Source organism: Lactuca saligna, chromosome 9 (genome assembly GCF_052625555.1).
Source record: "Lactuca saligna cultivar CGN05327 chromosome 9, ASM5262555v1, whole genome shotgun sequence".
NCBI classification, from domain to species: domain Eukaryota; kingdom Viridiplantae; phylum Streptophyta; class Magnoliopsida; order Asterales; family Asteraceae; genus Lactuca; species Lactuca saligna.
Window position 1 is genome coordinate 108,501,406 of NC_136425.1, and position 19,333 is coordinate 108,520,738.

The following is a 19,333-nucleotide window of genomic DNA, read 5'->3' on the forward strand; positions in this document are numbered from 1 at the left end:
GAAGAGGTCACACTCAGCAAACATCAGGGACTTCTCAAGACCGTGGAATCAGGTCTTAAGGGGAAGTAGGTTGTTAACACTCCTACTCCAAACTCCATTCCGGTTTTGGCAATCGGGAAAAGTCGAGGGAAGAAGAGAAAGAGTTCTTCGAAGGGTACCAAGGTTAGGACCCTTGATGGATCTTCTTCAAATGGAACCAAGAAAGGTTTCGTCACTCCTTCTTCTGACCCAAAAGAGGCATCAAAAATCACATTGGAAGTGGAACTGCCCAAAATACCAGCAACATGTGAAGGATAGGAAAGTTAAACCCAACAATGCAAGTATTTACACTATCATTTCTAATAACTCACCCCATTCTAAATCTTGGGTCCTTGATACCGGTTGTGGTATACACATTTGTTGTGACTTGCAGGGACTAAGAAGAAGTGAGAATGTGGAGCAAGGAAGAATAAACTTAATCATGGGGAATAAGAAAGCTACACCTGTAACCAAGATTGGAGTTTATACTTTATCGCTAAGTAGTGGGTTAAATTTAGATTTGAATAAATGTTGTTATTCGCCAGAAATGGCAAGAAATATTATTTCCTTTCATGCATTGTATAAACAAGGTTTCACCTTTTCATTTGATAATGAAGTAGGTTCGATTAATGCTTTCTTTAATAATGTTCTTTATTTTAAAGCATTACCTTGTGATGGTGTGTATGAAGCTGTATCTGTTGTAGATAACTTAGGAAATAATGTTTTTTGTATTGATTCTCTTAATAATAATAACTTGGATAAAGCATCATTATGGCATTGTCGTTTTGGACATATAAGCAAGAAACGCATAGGCCAACTCCAAAAGGATGGAGTCTTGGAGTCGTTTGACCTAAAGTCAAATGATAGTTGCGAATCATGCTTACTTGGAAAAATGACGAAGTCACCCTTCACAGGCTCGTGTGAGAGGGGTGAAGGTTTGTTGGACCTTGTACACACGGATGTGAGTGGACCATTCAAACATGCCACAAGGGATGCTAATCGTTATTGTTTGACTTTTACAGATGATTACAGTAGATATGGATATGTCTACTTAATCAAGCATAAGTTAGAGACTTTCGAAAGGTTTAAGGAATTTAAACAGGAAGTCGAGAATCAATTGGGCATGAACACTAAGATGCTTCGATCCGATCGAGGTGGTGAGTATCTTAGTTCAGAGTTCCTCGACTATCTAAGGGAATGTGGGATTGTCTCATAATTGACACCTCCCAGGACACCGCAGTTGAATGGTGTGGCTGAGAGGCGTAATCGAACCTTGTTAGACATGGTTCGTTGCATGATGAGTCGAGCTTCGCTACCAATCTCATTCTGGGGGTATGCCTTAGAGACTGCCTCCCATATCCTTAATCTAGTCCCTACAAAGAAAGTTTCCAAAACTCCTCACGAGATGTGGACTGGTAAAGTACCCAAACTAGACCACATCAAGATTTGGGGTTGCGAGGCTTTCGTGAGACGTGAGACTCATGATAAGCTCGAAACTCGAAGCGAGAGGTGTATTTTCATCGGCTACCTACAACAATCCTTTGGTTACCTCTTCTACAGACCTAGTGATAATGTGGTCTTTGTAGCAAGAAGAGGAGTCTTTCGAGAAAGATAGTTTATAAGCCAAGGGGATACTGGGAGGCAAATTGATCTTGAAGAAATTCAACAGTCAAGTGGTGAAGGAACTTCAAACTCTAGCCCTCAACTTGAGGAGGAAACTCCTGTTGAGCCAATTGATTCCACGAGAGTTAGGAGTGCACCTGAGCATTACTATGGATTCCATATTACTGCAGAAGGTGAGACCCTCATTAGTGATGGGACACTAGTAAGTCAAGATGACCCTAACAACTACGAGGAAGCCATGGTAGGCCCCGAGCCTACTAAATGGAAAGAGGCTATGGTTAGCGAGATACAATCCATGTATGACAATCAAGTTTGGAACTTGGTTGAGAATGTACCAGGTCGTAAGATAGTAGGGTGCAAATGGATCTTCAAGAAGAAGACTGACATGGATGGTAATGTACACACTTATAAGGCTCGACTGGTCGCAAAGGACTTCTCTCAAATTCCTGGAGTGGATTATGATGAGACCTTTTCTCCAGTAGCCAAGATTAAGTCTATTAGGGTTATGTTAGCCATAACCGCATTTCATGACTATGAAATTTGGCAAATGGATGTCAAAACCGCTTTCCTTAATGGAAAGTTGGCTGAAGATGTTTACATGAGTCAGCCAGAAGGTTTTGTCAGCAGCGAGTACCCTAATAGAGTGTGTAAGCTTGAGAAATCCATCTATAGATTAAAGCAAGCACCTCGCAGATGGAATCTTTGCTTTGATGAAAAGGTCGAGGAATTTGGCTTTTCTAGGAGTGAAGATGAATCTTGTGTGTATGTCAAGGCTAGTGGGAGTATAGTTAGCTTTTTGGTATTGTATGTGGATGACATACTACTCATAGGAAACGACATTCCAACCCTGCAGGAAGTAATGTCCTGGATTGGGAAGTGTTTCGCTATGAAGGACCTTGGTGAAGCTGCCTATATTTTAGGGATAAGGATCTTGAGAGATCGGAGTAAAAGACTAATTGGACTTAGTCAGAGTACCTACTTGGATAAGGTGCTGAAGAGATTCAGCATGCAGGACTCCAAGAAAGGAGACTTACCCATCCAGAGTAATGCCAAATTGAGTAAGACACAAAGCCCTAGAACTGAGGCTGACATAGCAGAAATGAGTCGAATACCTTATGCTTCGGCTGTAGGATCGATCATGTATGCTATGGCGTGTGATAAGTTTAAAATAAACTTGAATATCGATTAGATCTATGAAACAGGTAGAGAAATAACCAGATAAACAATAAGAACAAGCAAATGGATCAAAAGGTGTCGAATGATTAATAAACAATCCTCAGAAGAGCTCGATAAAGAACATCAACTGTAGAGGATTTAGGGTTTACAGTAATCAACGAGAATGACGAAAACTCTTCCCTATACGCATACATGCATACATATATTTATATTAAAACCCTAACAGTTTATCTAAGAAAAAAGGAAGCTAATCTAGATAAACATGGATTGACAAGCCCAATCCGGTTGTAAAACAAAAGGGCCCAAGACACAACACATTAATCTTCAACAATCTCCCCCTTTGCATCTTTGGCACAGAAGCTTCATTCCCTTTTAACAGCAGATGGTTTCTTCACCGTTACAAATATCCTCGGTATAATGGCTAGAATGTGATGCCTGAAAGTGATATACCACCGAAGCATATCTGTAAGATTCTTCTTGTCTGCTGTAGAGTTTTGCTTGCATCGGTGAACGATGTTTCTGATATGCTCCAGGCAATCTGTTGAAAACAGATGCTTGTCTACCAAAGCAAACAGAAACTTGTGCTTATCGCCCTTTGTGAACATGACCGTCAGATTTGTAGAGTCAATTTGCCCTAACTTCATTTTGTGCACATCTCCTGTCTTGGAAGTAGGCTTGACGGTCGGTTTCTTGTTCATTATCTTTGCTATTTCCTGATCCATAATGGTAAGCTCATGGATATAGGAAGCCAACATTCTTTTGAGATGTTTCAGAATCGGTTCATACTCCCTTTGATTTGAGAGAAGAATGTTGTATAGTAGAATCCAATCATGAGGATTCAGACTGGGAAGATCTGCCAGAGAAATAAAATGTTCTGTGTTAGCCATTCCTCTGTTGACTTTGGAATTAACGTTCACAAATTTCCCAGCCGGTGTTGGTTTTAGTACCTTGACCTTTACAATCTTCTGTGCACTCCATGTCATGTACTGTGGTTGACCATACTTCAAATAAAAATCTATCAATTCTTTGTCAACCTTTAAGTTTGGATGAGGGACATCAGCAGTGACATCGAAGCAATGAAATGTAAAAGCCTTTCGTGTGATCGGCATGTCAAACTGCGAGTCTTTGGTATTCTCACACTCAAATGATGCAATCGTTTCCAACCAATACTTGGAGGGAAACTCAATCGATTGATTAATGAGTGTGTCTCTGTCCCATTCTGGAAACAGAGTCTTCTTAGCCTTTAAGGCATCCTCATCCTCCTTAATTCTTCTTTCTTTGGCCTCTGCCTCTTGAGCGATTTTCAGAGTTTCATCCAGCTCTTTATCTCTTTTCTTTCGTTGAAGAGCTTCAGCAATAGTTTCATCGGTGTCTGACTCGCTCTCAACAAGTATTTGCTTTCCAGAACCCGAAGCTAAATTATCCTTCGGGTTTATCTTTGTTACACTCTCCTCTCCCCCTTGTCTCGGAAGAACAAGCTTCTCCAAGACACCCTTCATCTCGCTCAGAATAGTGATCGCAGGAAGGAGTTTGGCCTGGAGATGCTGTCGGATGGTAAGGGTAAGAAAGGGATCATGAGTTTCAAGGACATTAGTCAACATGTTCTTGACATCACTAGCACAACCTTGAAGAACAGCCCGCTGAGTTTTCAATAAAGAGATTTCTTGTTCTGCCTGGGCCAGTTGTATCTTCTGAAGTTCAATAGTTGCCTGATGCTTTACGAGATCCTCTTTTAAGGTACTCTCTGCTGCTAGAGAAGCAAAACGTGAATCCAAAGATTGAAGAAAAGAGGTGGAGTCAGTTTTGAGGTCAGCACGCAGAACCTCGAACTTGGAAGTTTCACCCTGAAGGGTAGCCGAAAATGAGTCCACAGACATTTGATACTTGGCCGCATTAGCATCAGCATGTGCTTTGAGAGAATCGAGAAAAATCTGAGTTGTGTGTACAACCTTAGAGACTTCCTTTATGGATTTGGAGCACGAAGCGGCTGACTTGTCAATAGCATCAGTGGAGCGATCCAGAGCATCAGTATACGTCTTGATTGCAGATTCGATAAAGGCTTTCAGCACTACACCCCCATAGGCTTTATTATCAGCCAACATACTATCGAGTTTATCATGAATGTCTTGAAGCTGCTGACTGGTAATGGGGGTATCTGCATCAGTATCAGTGGGAATTCGGTATGGGCTATAATAAAGAGAATCATACTCTTCATCGTCACCACCCAAAGTAGCACCAGAGGTTGAGGATGGATAGGTGATGGTGGTATGTGAATTACAGGTGTTTCAACCACAGTAGTAGCCCCTGTATCAGATACATTGACTATTACTGGTGGTTGGGAAGAGGTCGTAGTAACGGATTCGGTGATGATTGGAGTGGGGATCTAAGCTGTAGGGATAGGGACAAAGGAAGTAATGGTTGAGGTGGGTAAATAGGTTGGTTCTGTTGTAGTGGGAGTGATGGTGATAGGAACAGAAAGTGAAACCTTCTGTTTTGGTGATGGGGGTGGGGTAGGAATTTTAGGAGAAGGTGGAGGAGTGGGTAGTTTTGTGACCTTGGGAGATACTGGTGGAGAGGGAATATTAGTATCTGTAGGAGAGGATGGTTTTTGAGGAGACTAAGCAGGAGTTGGCTCTTTTGGTGAAGCATGAGGAGCGGCAGCCTCTGCTTCTGGTGTTTCATTTTGAGCAGATCCAGGAGAAGAGGATCCTTTGGCCCTTTTAGCCATCTTCTTAATCTTCTTAGATTTTGATTGAGAGGGTTCTTCTGCATCATATTTTCTCTTAGAGGATCTTGGCTTTCTCTCCGTTTTCGTTTCTGTTTCCTTCTTCTCTTCTTTTTCCTTTTTACCAGCCCGCTTGCCACGGTTTGCAGGTTGATCTAGGGCTTCCAAGGCAGCCTTCTGTTCATCAGTCAGAACCCTTGGAGGCAGAGGAGTTCTGGTGCTGTAATCGGCCATGACCTTGCTATGAGGCGTGACACACTTGTACATGGATTCAGGAATTAATTCATATGGTCGAAACTTACTCGGGTCGGAGACAATAATCTTCTTAGTATGAAAGAAGCTATTGAAGCCAGAAGAGCATCCTTCATCACGGGGATTTCCAGAGAATCCATGGCTTTCTTCTTGATGAGCATCTAAAAACATCCGCAGGAGATCTCAGAATACCGGGTTATGGTGTTAAAACTCTGAACGATTTGAGACCAGATTATGGAGCCATAATCTAAGTTGATGCCATTGTAAAGACCATAGATAATGGTGAGAAATCCTTTGCTCGTGGTATCAGAACCGCCACAGTGTTCCGCTAAACCCTTGATTAACAGGGTAAACAAGCCATTCCACTGCGAAGGGAGACAAGACTTCTTGACCTTTGCGATCGTCGTAAGTACATCAGTATAACCCATCTCGTACATCATCGAGAAAAGCTGTGCAGTCGAGACAAAATCAGGTGAGATGACGGATGAATCGACAGCAAGCACTAAAAGAGAACAAAACTTGGTTTTGGAGATGGAGGTTTTCTTGTCATGGATGGTGAAGTAGATACGATCATTGTGTTTATCATAACTCGCTGATGTATAAACTTAAGAAAGCAGGGACATCGGAACCGCTTCCACCCGCGTGAGAGCCAACAGCAATGGAGAATATTTTAGACATTCCACCACATGGAGCATGTACGCATCATACAAAAAAGGAGTCATCTCAATAATCATATTCTGATTAGGCTTGATGGAAAGCAAAGATGAAGTTGCAGTTTGATCGTGCGCAGAAGAAGAAGTCACCATTGTTGAATCGAAGAAGAAGAGGAACAGTGGAAACTTTTTCAGAGAGAGAAGATACGTGTTTGGTAAATGACAAAGCACACGATCACCCCTATTTATACCGTTCACTGGAGAGAGAAAATCGTGATGATTATGGAACGAAAACGTCGCCTGAAAAAGCGCGATTGGATGTTATGGTGTATCCCAGGAAAACGTCAGCACACGTGGGTGTGAAACGAAAAAACTTCACGCGCCCAAATCATATCTTCGTACCGTTTGAAATTCCTTGTGCCCTTGTTTGGTTACAACTGAAACTTAAAACCACATACCAAACAGCAATAAGAATGTTGGAAAAATTAATTTTCGTGCATAAGAGTGCGAAAGATAAAGAAGTAAATCAAAGGTGTTTGAGATGTGAGTGATGTCTATGAAGAAGACACAAGGCGGAGGATTCCGGGCAAGAATCACTTCCTTCAAAGCCAAGTGAGACTTGAAGTGCTTGTGTGGTTTCCCGAGAAATACGATCAATTGTCTGTCAATAAACAATGAAAGGCATCTTTTGATCATAGGCTGTTGGGTGTCTGTCCTCTAACCAAACATCAAGTCTCAACATAAAACTGAGTATTGGCATAGGTACCTATGAGACCGAGATGATCTGTTGAACAGGTAGGTGGGAATTATCTTGTGACAAGCATGGGATAAACAGAAATCTCAAAAAAATAAACTGGACCTCTTTGGGAAGAAATGTCTGAGGTATAGACGATTTCATAAAAGATCACGCAAAAACAAAATGAGATTTCCAAGTTACAACCTAAGTATATCACTCACCGTCAAATCATTTTAGGTATTGGATTTTGGGTTTCACTTAGAACGTGGTAATCGAATCCAAGATCATAAACACAGATGTTGTGTAACCATAAACTTCAGTGGTAAAGACCGAAAGCATCAAGGGTTACTTTAGGGAATCGATGGTAAATGTAGAATTTTAGGAGGTGGTTAAGAAACCGAATGTACCTTCTGCTATAGAAGTGTGACAAAGCAGAGCAACTCGTGTCTCAAATGAGAAGAGTAAGGTAGCTCTAGACCGAGTGTTGGAAAATAGCCTGATTGGGAAGAAACGACAGGTATTGATCGAATCATTAAGGCTTACTCAAGATCATATAGGCTTGTGACAACATACAGCAACATGCTTCTAGGGACTTCTAACTAGTTTGAGAGAAAATTGAAACATACCTGCTTGAACACTATCGAAGGTGCTACTTGTATTTACCTGTGCAATGCTTACACCAACCAGAACTAACGAGTAGTGGAAATAAGTAAGAAACTGAATAAAAACAAAAATGAAAATATTTTTGTATTTTAAGATTTTTCTAAAAGAGAAAGATAAAATGTTTTTGTGATTTTGAAATTTTTCTGAAAAAGAAATAAAAACAGAAAGATAAAATGTTTTTGTGATTTTGAAATTTTTCTGAAAAAGAAATAAAAAAATAGAAAGATAAAATGCTTTCGTGATTTTGAAATATTTCTGAAAAAGAAATAAAAATAAAAAGATAAAATGTACAACAGAATTTAATAAAAAATGATGAAGCAGAGATAGACCGAGCGGTCTGTGTATTTCGGTGTCATTAAAATTTCGTAACAGAGAGGGACCGAGCGGTCTGTCTATTAAAATTCCGAAACAGAGAGGGACCGAGCGGTCTGTCTATTTCGGTTCCATTAAATCTCCAGAGCAGAGAGAGACCGATTGGTCTGCCTGCTTCGGTTCCTGATTCTTAGATAGAGATTTGAGAATTCGGGACCGACTCTCCTACCATCATACCTAAGCCTTGTAGAATTTTGTTGAAGGTCGCTTCAGAAAGAGCTTTGGTAAAGACATCGGCCAACTGATCAGTGGTTCGAACAAAGAGTACTTCAACGTTTCCATCTTCCACGTGATCTTTGATGAAGTGATACCTCAGTGCTATGTGCTTGGTCTTGGAGTGTTGCACTTGGTTATGACAAATCCTAATTGCACTTTCAGAGTCACAATATAGTGGGATCTTTTTGATATTAAGTCCATAGTCTCGGAGTTGACTCTGGATCCAAATCACTTGAGAGGTACAGGAAGCAGTGGCAATGTATTCTGCTTCAGCTGTAGACAAAGACACGCACGTTTGTTTCTTTGACTGCCAGCTAACCAACTTCCCATCGAGGAATTGGCAGCCGCCAGTGGTGCTTTTCCTGTCGAGGCCACATCCACCAAGGTCTGCATCTGAGTAGGCTTGAACGAAGAAGCCTGAGTTAGAAGGGTACCACAGACCTAAAGAGGTAGTTCTCTTGAGATAATGTAATATGTTCTTCACTGCAAGCATGTGAGGCTCTCGTGGATTTGCCTGAAACCTAGCACAGTAACAAACAGAAAACATTATGTCAGACCTGCTAGCAGTAAGATACATTAGAGAGCCGATCATTTGACGATAAAGCATAAGATCAACAGCCGGTTTATCCAGGGATGGAGTGAGCTTAGTGCCGAACGCCATTGGAACTTTGACCTTTGAATCTCCCATCATGCCAAATTTTGCTAAGAGGGTCTTCGTGTAAGCTTCCTGGTTGATAAAGATGCTGTCAGGTCCCTGTCTAATATTTAAACCAAGGAAAAAGTTAATAGGACCCATCGAGCTCATTTCAAATTTAGTCTCCATCAGCTTTCTAAATTCAGCTGTTAGGCTAGGATTCGTTGAGCCAAAGATGATATCATCGACATAAATTTTAACGATCATAAGGTGGTTACCTTCCTTTTTGCGAAAGAAGGTTGGGTCAACCGAACCTTGTTTGAATTTGGACATCTTTAAAAATTTATTCAGCATTTCATACCAGGCTCTCGGTGCTTGTTTCAGACCGTACACGGCTTTATCCAAAATGTAACAATGATCGGGATACTTTTCATTCACGAATCCAGGAGGTTGCTCCACATACACAGTTTCTTCGAGTTCGCCATTGAGAAATGCACACTTGACGTCCATTTGAAAGACCTCAAAGTTTTTGTGAGCAGCATAGGCAAGAAATATTCTCACTAATTCCAGCCTAGCTACAGGAGCGAAAGTCTCTTCATAGTTAATGCCTTCCTCCTGACAGTATCCTTTTACGACCAGACGTGCTTTGTTTCTTATAACGTTCCCTTCCTTGTCAAGTTTGTTCCTAAAGACCCATTTGAGACCAACAACCGAGGCATCTGGAGGAGTTGGAATAAGACGCCAAACTTTGTTCCTTTCAAATTCATTCAGTTCGTCTTGCATAGCTTGAACCCAATCGGAATGATCAAGAGCAGTGTTAACTGTCTTTGGTTCAACTTTTGATACGAATGACTTAAACATGCAGAATTCGACTTTTGAGAACAAGGAAGTTTGTTTTGCCCTAAGTTGTGATCGATTCAGAACTGTATCTGATACATTACCAACAACTTGAGAGACAGGATGATCTCTGGTCCATTTGGTGAGAGGAGGGTAGTTTGGATCAAAAGATGGATCTAATTCAACATTTATCATTTCTTCTGGTTCGGACAGACTGTCGAAATCGTATGACATATCAGCATGCTCCCTCTCGACAAATGATCTTACAAGAATGTCTTGAGAATCTTGAGCTACAGTGGTTTCTTGTGGTGCTGAGCTTTCGGGCGTTGATGCATCTTCGGTTGGTGAGGCACTTTCGGTTGGCGAAGTGCTGTCCGTTGGCAATGTGCTTTCGGTTGAAGTTTGAGACCTTAGCTCCCCCTCAACTTGTGAGCACTGCTGGGATGATGATGGTGGATCCTCCCCCTCGACTGATGGTGGATACTCCCCCTCGACTGACGCATTGTGTTGGGGAGGGTCTTTTGAACCTGATTCTTCTTCATTCATTCTTCTTGCAGCATCGTCAACAAGTTGCTTCAAGTGATCTACCCTGTTGTCTGCTGCACTGGCTTTAGAAAGAGTGGCCTTCTCTGGTTCATCAAAAAGCTCCATGAAGTTCTCGAATAGATTAGCGATCGAGGCTGTGACTTGGCCAGTTTGAGGAAAGATTTCTCCAGCTGTGTCTTCGTTGGCCTTTAGCTTTTTGACATAGCTATCATCAAAAGTCACGTAGTAAGTTTCTTCTATTTTCCTTGAACGCTTGTTTAACACCCTGTATGCTTTGGAAGTAAGAGAATAGCCCAGAAATATCCCTTCGTCAGCTTTGACATCAAACTTGTTGCGGTGTTCTTTAGAATTGAAAATGAAACACCTGGAACCAAACACATGGAAAAACTTCACATTTGGCTTCCTGTTGTTGATGATCTCATAAGGAGTGAGAGTGAAGCGCTTGTTAAGATACGATCTGTTCTGTGTAAAACAAGCAGTAGAAATAGCATCAGCCCAAAAATATAAAGGTAAGGAAGCAAAACTTAGCATGGTTCGGGTAGCTTCACATAAGGATCGGTTTCGTCTTTCGACAATTCCGTTCTATTGAGGTGTGTAGGGAGCTGAGAAGTTGTGACTGATTCCCTTTTCTTCCAGGAATTCTTCTAATTCTTTATTTTTGAACTCCAACCCATTGTCGCTTCTGATGTTGCGAACGACCTTCTTCAGATGTACTTCAATCTGCTTGATGAACACTTTTAGCTTGTGAGTCGCTTCAGATTTAAGCTTCACAAAGAACACCCATGTAAAACGTGCAAAGTCATCAACAATAACAAGAATATACTTGCTACCACCAATGCTTTCGATAGAAGATGGACCACATAAATCAATATGAAGTAATTCTAGTGATTCACCAACTCTAGTGTTTATTATAGATGGATGACTTTGATGACTCTGCTTCCCCATTTCACATGCAGCACACAAATGATCTCTATCGTACTTGAGCAATGGAAGACCTCTAACGTGACCTCTAGTAACAAGTTTGTTGATATCTTTGAAGTTGAGATGAGAGAGTCTTCGGTGCCATAGCCAACTTTCGTCAGACTGTGCTTTGGATAACAAGCAGATGGCTGGGTTTCCTTTGATGGGTTTGAGATTTAAAGGAAACATTTCGCCTTTACGCTCCGACTTGAGAATAACTCTTTTCGTCTTCTTCTCAATTATCTCAGAACCCTCATCGTCGAATGAGACTTGAAGACCGGTACCTCCAACAAGTTGATATACACTGATGAGGTTATGTTGTAATCCTTCCACATATGCAACCTTCCTTATTGTGAAATCACCATTTGTAATCATTCCATAGCCCTTTATGGTGCCGAAGGAGTTGTTCCCGAATTTGACATTTCCACCATTTGAGAGAGATCTGAATTCCCTTAGCTCTTCCTTCCTTCCTGTCATGTGACGCGAGCAGCCACTATCAATGTACCATTCTTCGTCAAACTGCTCGTCACTGATAACCTGCAAAAATTAAGCAGATTTAGGAACCCAGAGCTTCTTGGGTCCTCGTGAGCCTTTTACAGGAACAGGAATAGTAAGAGAGATGTCAACCAAATATGTTCTTTTTATTAGTGTTATTTCATCTTTCTTTTTGATGAAGAAAAGTTTGATTTTATTTGGGTTTGACGCTTTTGGTATTGATTCTGGTTCAACATCTGAAACCTTCTGTTTTCCTTTTTGTTCAGTTGATGACTGAGATTTTTGAGAAGGAACAGAGTGGAATTTAGGACAAGGTGGAGAAGAGATAGAAGATTTTGAAGAGTTAGAAGAGTTAGAATGAGATAGCTCAGATTGGTATGACTTTTTGGTTGAAGATTCTAGGTGACTCTTTTGCTTTTGATCAACAGTAGGACCAACCGTAGAGTTTTGATTTCTTTTGATTTCCGAACCAAACCTGTGCTTTCGGTTGAAATCATTTTCTGAACCGATCTTATGCTTTCGGTTGTTGTTATGCTCTGAACCGAACTTCTGCTTTCGGTTGTCATTTTACTCTGAACCGAACCTCTACTTTCGGTTGTTATTTTGCTCTGAACCAAACCTCTACTTTCGGTTGTCATTTTGCTCTGAACCGAATCTCTGCTTTCGGTTTTTATTTTGCTCTGAACCGAACCTCTGCTTTCAGTTGTTATTGCTCTCTGTCGATCCAACAGGATTTTTCTCTGTTTTTAAATTCATGTCTTGATGTGAGAAATAGGCATTTTGCGATTGCCAAAATTGTTTTCATTCTGAGAGATTCTTCCTGTATCTCTGATTCCTTTCTTGTTTTTGATTTCTCATCTGCTTTGGTTAATGATGGATGTTAGCTTTATGTTTTTGGTTTTCGTTGGCTGATCCACTCTGAACTGATGAAGTTTCACTTAGGGATGTGACTTCTTTTGCAGGAATTTCTTTCTCTTGAGGGACATCTTTTGTACCACTGGTACTTGCCACGTTGAAGCTATCAGGTTTATTCAAAGGTTCTGGTACGTATCTGCCTTTGCTTTTCCATGAAGTCCTTTCAGACAGACCTACCGTTTCATCAGCATTGTCAATGGGAGCTGATCAGAAGAACTCGTCACAGCCATCAGCATTGTCTTCGTTCATAATAGTTGTGAGTTCAGCAGTCTGATGTTTGGTTACACCTATGACCTTGTACACCTGATTTGGAGTGGTTCTAACTTTTTGGTATATGACTGCCTTCTCTACAAGGATCGGGGACTTTTGTTGGGACATCCGAGCGAACTCCACAGAATTTTTTGAAATGAGATTTTTGTGGTTCTCGGGTTCGCTCTTGACAAATTCTGAATAATCAACCGTGTCCTCTACAGAAATTTCACTCATATTATCGTCCTCATTAAGCTCAGATGCATTTTCAACATCAATTTTATTTTCTGAGCTTAAGTTGACATTCAATGAGTCAAATTTTTGTATTGTTTCGGTTCTTAGCTTCAGTTTATCATTTTCATCCAAAAGGTTTTTGAGCATGTTCTTGTGGTCCTTGGATTTAATGAAAGATTCTATTTTGTCCAGTCCATACATATATGTTGGATTAACATCCTCAGACGAAATAACACTCTCACAATTATATGCTTCAGCATCAATTTCATCTTCCTTAAACTCAAGAAAGGGTAAAATCATGCGATGAATCTTTTGCCCTATTTCACAATTCAAATGAATTTGAGTAATATTTGTATAAAGACGTTTGGCAATCAAACAAAAAACATTTCGCTGTTTCAAAAGCTTTAAATTGTCTCTTTGCAAATAAATGTTTTCATCTTTTATTTTGATTAATTCTGACTCCTTCAGTTCGATCCACATCCGCCGTTCCTCACTCTTTGAAGACACCCTGTTTAATTGGTCAGTTAGGTTAGAATTGGTGACCCGAGTTTGAGTTAACCTACTATCTAGATGAGAGATTCTTGAATTAACACTTTTTAATTCTTTTTCATATGAGCATTGTGGGACTTTAAATGAGACAAAAACTGATTGTACCTTCTTGATGAGTTCATCAAGTTCGTTGAACTGCACGCTGAGTGGTTTGGCAGTAAAGCACAGATTCTGTTGTTCCTTTGTGTCACCATTCCCACCATCAATGTTGTATCCCCTCATCTGAGATACGTCGGACACCATTAAGCATATTCCTCCACTGCTCTCTTCTTTCACTACATAAGCCTTTCCATGTGAAGGCTTCCTCACTTCATCATCTTCGGAGTCGGTTGACCAGACCTCGATGCCATCGAACTCATCATCAGCTACCGAGCCCTGCACAATTAAAGCATTCATAGGAGGGTTAGCAGCAGATTTCTTCATCCTTAATTCTTCAAGCTTTTTCAGCAACACAGCTTCTTCATCATTTTCCTCATCCTTTTCTGCCATCTTTTTGAGGACGCAATCTTTTGCATAGTGGTTCTTTCCTCCACAATAATAGCAGCTCACTCTAGAATCTCCTTCAGCCTTCGGTTCCTTCTTTGACTCTTCAGCCTTCGGTTCATCTTTGACTTTTTCAGAGCTATAACTCCCTTGCTAGGTTCGGTTCCTGTTAGTGGGGAATCTCTTCTTGATGAATCTCTTGGGGTTTGACACCATCATAGCGTAGTCCTCAGACGTGAGATCATAATCATCCAAGTTGAAATCTTCGTCCTCTATCGCTGCTTTGCTTTTCGACAAGAGGGCCAATGAACCTAGACATGAAGCCACGTTTTTCTCCTTTAATACGATCTTTTCTTGAGATTTTAGGATGCCCACCAGTTTTGCCAAAGAATACGATTTGAATTGCTCGTGCACTTTAACTGTGGACACAACTGCTCTCCACTCAGATCTGAGTCCGTTCAAAAACGTAACCTTCTGTTCAATAAGCTTCCTTTCGATGTCATTTTGGATCATCTTGCTAAGAAGATGATTGAAGCGATCGAACGTTTGAGTCACCGTTTCTTCTGCTCGCTTGAACTTACCAAACTCAAACAAGAGTAAGGTTTGAATGGAGTGTTCAAGATCTTCGTCTGTAGAGTACAGTTCACGTAGCCTGTCCCATATCTCTTTTGCAGTCGTGCATAAACTTACCAGCCTAAAAGTATCGGATTGAAGAGCAAATCTGATCAATCTTAACGCTTTGATATTGCACTGAAATTTATCTTTTTCGTCTTGCGCTATATCTTTAACATCTTTCAGAAGATCATTATAATCCTTTTGAGTTTTAATAATCCTTGAAGTTGTTGAATGAGAAAAAGGTCCAGAGATGATTGCTTCCCAGACGAGGTATCCATTATTCTCAGATCCTATGACATAATCTTCAAAGTGATTCGCCCAGACTTCATAATCATGGGTGTACAGGATGGGATTCTTCGTTGTTGATCCAATGCTGTTTGAAATATTGATGGGATTGGATTGCGACTTGTCCATAATTGGTCGAATAACATGTTCAAAGATCAGACTTGTAATATATCAAATTAGGGCAAAAACAATAAATACCGAGATACGTCAATTATGAGATGACGGCTCAATAAATATCAATGAATGCGGAATAACCCTAATCGAAGCTTTTTCATAGAAAAGAAGTGTATCGATTACACAGCCTCCTGCTCTGATACCAATTGATAAGTTTAAAATAAACTTGAAGATCGATTAGATCTATGAAACAGGTAGAGAAATAACTAGATAAACAATAAGAACAAGAAAATGGATCAAAAGGTGTCGAATGATTAATAAACAATCCTCAGAAGAGCTCGATAAAGAACATCAACTGTAGAGGATTTAGGGTTTACAGTAATCAACGAGAATGACGAAAACTCTTCCCTATACGCATACATGCATGCATATATTTATATTAAAACCCTAACAGTTTATCTAAGAAAAAAGGAAGCTAATCTAGATAAACATGGATTGACAAGCCCAATCCGGTTGTAAAACAAAAGGGCCCAAGACGCAACACATTAATCTTCAACAACGTGTACTCGACCTGATGTAGCCTTTGCCCTGAGCATGGTTAGCAGGTTTCAGGGGAACCCTGGCAAGGCACACTAGACTGCGGTAAAGAATATTCTCAAGTACCTACGATGGACTAAGGACTGGGTCCTTACCCTCGGTGGGAGTGATGACTTCAGAGTTGTAGGGTACAATGATGCTAGCTTCCAGACTGATAGGGATAATTTCCACTCTCAGTCGGGCTGGGTCTTTACCCTAAACGGAGGAGCAATTTCTTGGAAGAGTTCCAAGCAAGAGACAGTGGCTGATTCAACTTGTGAATCAGAGTATATTGCAGCGAGCGAGGCGGCTAAGGAGGCTATATGGCTAAAGAACTTCATCGGAGACCTTGGAGTTGTACCAACTATTAAATAGCCAATGGAAATTTTATGTGATAGTGAAAGCGCTGTTGCCTTAGCCGAGGAACTAAGGGATCACGGGAGATCCATACACATCGACAGAAAATACAATTTTATTAGACATTGAATAGAAGAAGGACTCCTTGTGGCAAAGAGGGTATCATCGGATGAGAACCCAGCAGATCCCCTCACAAAGGGACTGACTCGGGTTAAGCATCTCCAGCATGCACGGAGCATAGGGCTGAAGGATGATAACATATTATTTATGAGTAAAGTGTTGCTATCTCTTGTCAATCGTTTACTATATTTCTTTTGCATGTTTTAACTTCTAGAATAATTTTGTTTGGTATAACATATTATTCAAACCTCCACAGTCGGTCATATGTCGGAAGTAGGTATGAATCAAGACTGTCATGATTGGTTGCAGAGGTCTAATGTGTTAGACAAGGCTACAACAATCATGAGTGTGTTGGGTTTTGAGCATTCTAACACTCCTAAGTGTACATGCAACCCTAAATACCTTGGATCTATGTTTTCTCTATTATACATGCAAATAAGAATATCCAAGGTATTATCCTAATCTATCATACAAAACATGAATATAACAAGATAGAATACATACCTCTTTGATGTAGAAAGTCTTCATGAAGCTTGAGTGTCTAGCCCCAATAGTGTGGAAGCCTCAAATGGAATCACAATCATCAAAACTCTTAGAATAAGTTGAGAGAGTCCTACACTTCATGAAATCGGCTAGCCCTTTCTAGAATAATCCTAGTGGCCGATTTTTATCAAGAATAATATCATTATATAGTGTTACAATTAGGGTTAATCCTTAATTGTCATGGCTTTCCATTTCCTTGGATCCATGGGTTCAAATACACCATGGAGCATCCATGGAGCATCATATGGGTTTTAGCCCAACTTGATTATCCATGGAGCATTAGCCCACTATATAAGTATGGATGATTTACACAATCAACCCATATATTTAATTAGTCTTCTTTTGATCACTTAATTAATCCTAGATTAATTCTTGATCAATACTAATTAAATAATCTTATTATTCTTATTATTAATATACTATAACTTATAATATATAAATAACCATAAGTGTCTTATTTCTCTCATTATAGTCTATCCAAGTGCATGATGGTATGCAACCCAAATGGACCATGTCGGGTCGGGTCAAGTTTTACCAATTATAGTTATGGACTTAGACATTAATCCAACAGTCTCCCACTTGGATAAGTCTAAAACTATTATTGCGTATGACTTCAGGAACCAACCAGCAATCGTAGCTCTCAAAAGCTTCTGTCGAACTCTGACCTTGTAGATGAACTCTGATCTTGTCAATGACTTGTCCATTAGATAAGGGATCATATAATCCTCTGTTCTCATGATATCAGCCGGACAAATACATGGAACAACGTCGTACTTATTGTCCAGCAGTTTGTTTCCCGATTTTCGATTTGTTTGACAAAGAACTTAATCGAACACATCAATTCAGTTCTGACCGGCCGGTACATAGGTCACAACAAAATCATCGAGGGGCCCAGATATCGCTTCTATTTCTAGAAGGAACAGATAAACTTCGACTCATATGCTTGTTCTACTACTTGTTGAATTGTACACAAAGGCACGTTTTATAACATCAAGTTACTGATGCGTTTACGTGCAATCAATGGACAACCAACTCATAGGTAACAACTCATATCTCTAGGTTTGAAGATTTATATGATATTACCATCTCACGATCACTCGAGATAAATTCCATGAAGTGATACAAGTGAGCGTGGGTTTATTCCAATACTCATAACTTATGAGCACTCATGAATGTTGTAGCACCATTGCCATGACTAAACCATTTAGCCATCTACAAACCCGATTCATGACAGTCTTGATTCATACCTACTTCCAACATATGAACGACTGTGGAGTGTTTAAATAACTTAGTCATTCAAAAAGAATAACCTAGCTATTTTGGAAGTCAAAACATGCAAAGTGAAACACAATAATAATCGAATCTAATATGGTCTCAGAATCCTTTTGAATATAAATAAAACCACCTTTTATTTATCACCATATTGATTACACATTATTCAATGTTTCAAATAATCAACTTAAGACTCGAATAAAAAACAACAGTCGTCCCATGCTCCTAGCATGTACACTTTGTTTTTCTAAACAATAGTTATGCCATACCCCAAGTATGCACACTATGTTTGTCTATGATCCTTACATTGTGATGTAGATAAATTGAACATAATTCCAATGATACTCATTTCACAATCCCAAATCCTTATTGTAAATGCAAGAATTCCAAATTCATGTCATTTACTGAAATCTGTTAGATTCTAAACTTATATGCATTGATCCTCTTGTAATGATTATGCACGAAGTCAGAAAGACTTGACAACAACCACTACAGAGCATTCCAAAGGAGATCAGCTCCTTGGGAAAATCCTTCTTGCATTAAGTTTCCTAATCTTACATAGATTTAATAACTTCCACCTATGGAGACATTTCCATAGTCCCATTTGACTATCACTGCTGAACAAGAGTTACCTCTTTTCAGAAAATGTCAATATGGTCCTACCAAAAATTAACACTAGACTTCCAAATGTCCCTGAGCAACCAATCTTTGGCGAACCTCAGATTGTCCTCGACAATTGCTTAATCACTTTAGTCATATCCAGTTCTAGACTTTTCCCTTCTAAATGCCTTAAGCATTTGGAAAAATTTAGAAAAGATGAATATTATAGCACGTGAAATTGATCCTATATCCGAAGCATATGGGACACGATTCATGATGTTTGACATAAAGACATGATACTAGACCAGTCTTTTGCTACAATATTTTTCATTTGCCATGTTTTCAAAATTTAACTATGAAGAGGGATGCCGTAATCATAATCGAATTTTGAAAACGCAATATATATATAGAATTTCCTTAAGTTGAACCATTCCAACACAAAATTCATATATATTCTTGACTAAAGATGATTAAAATCTCAATCTAAGCTTTAGAATTGAAATGAAGTATAATTT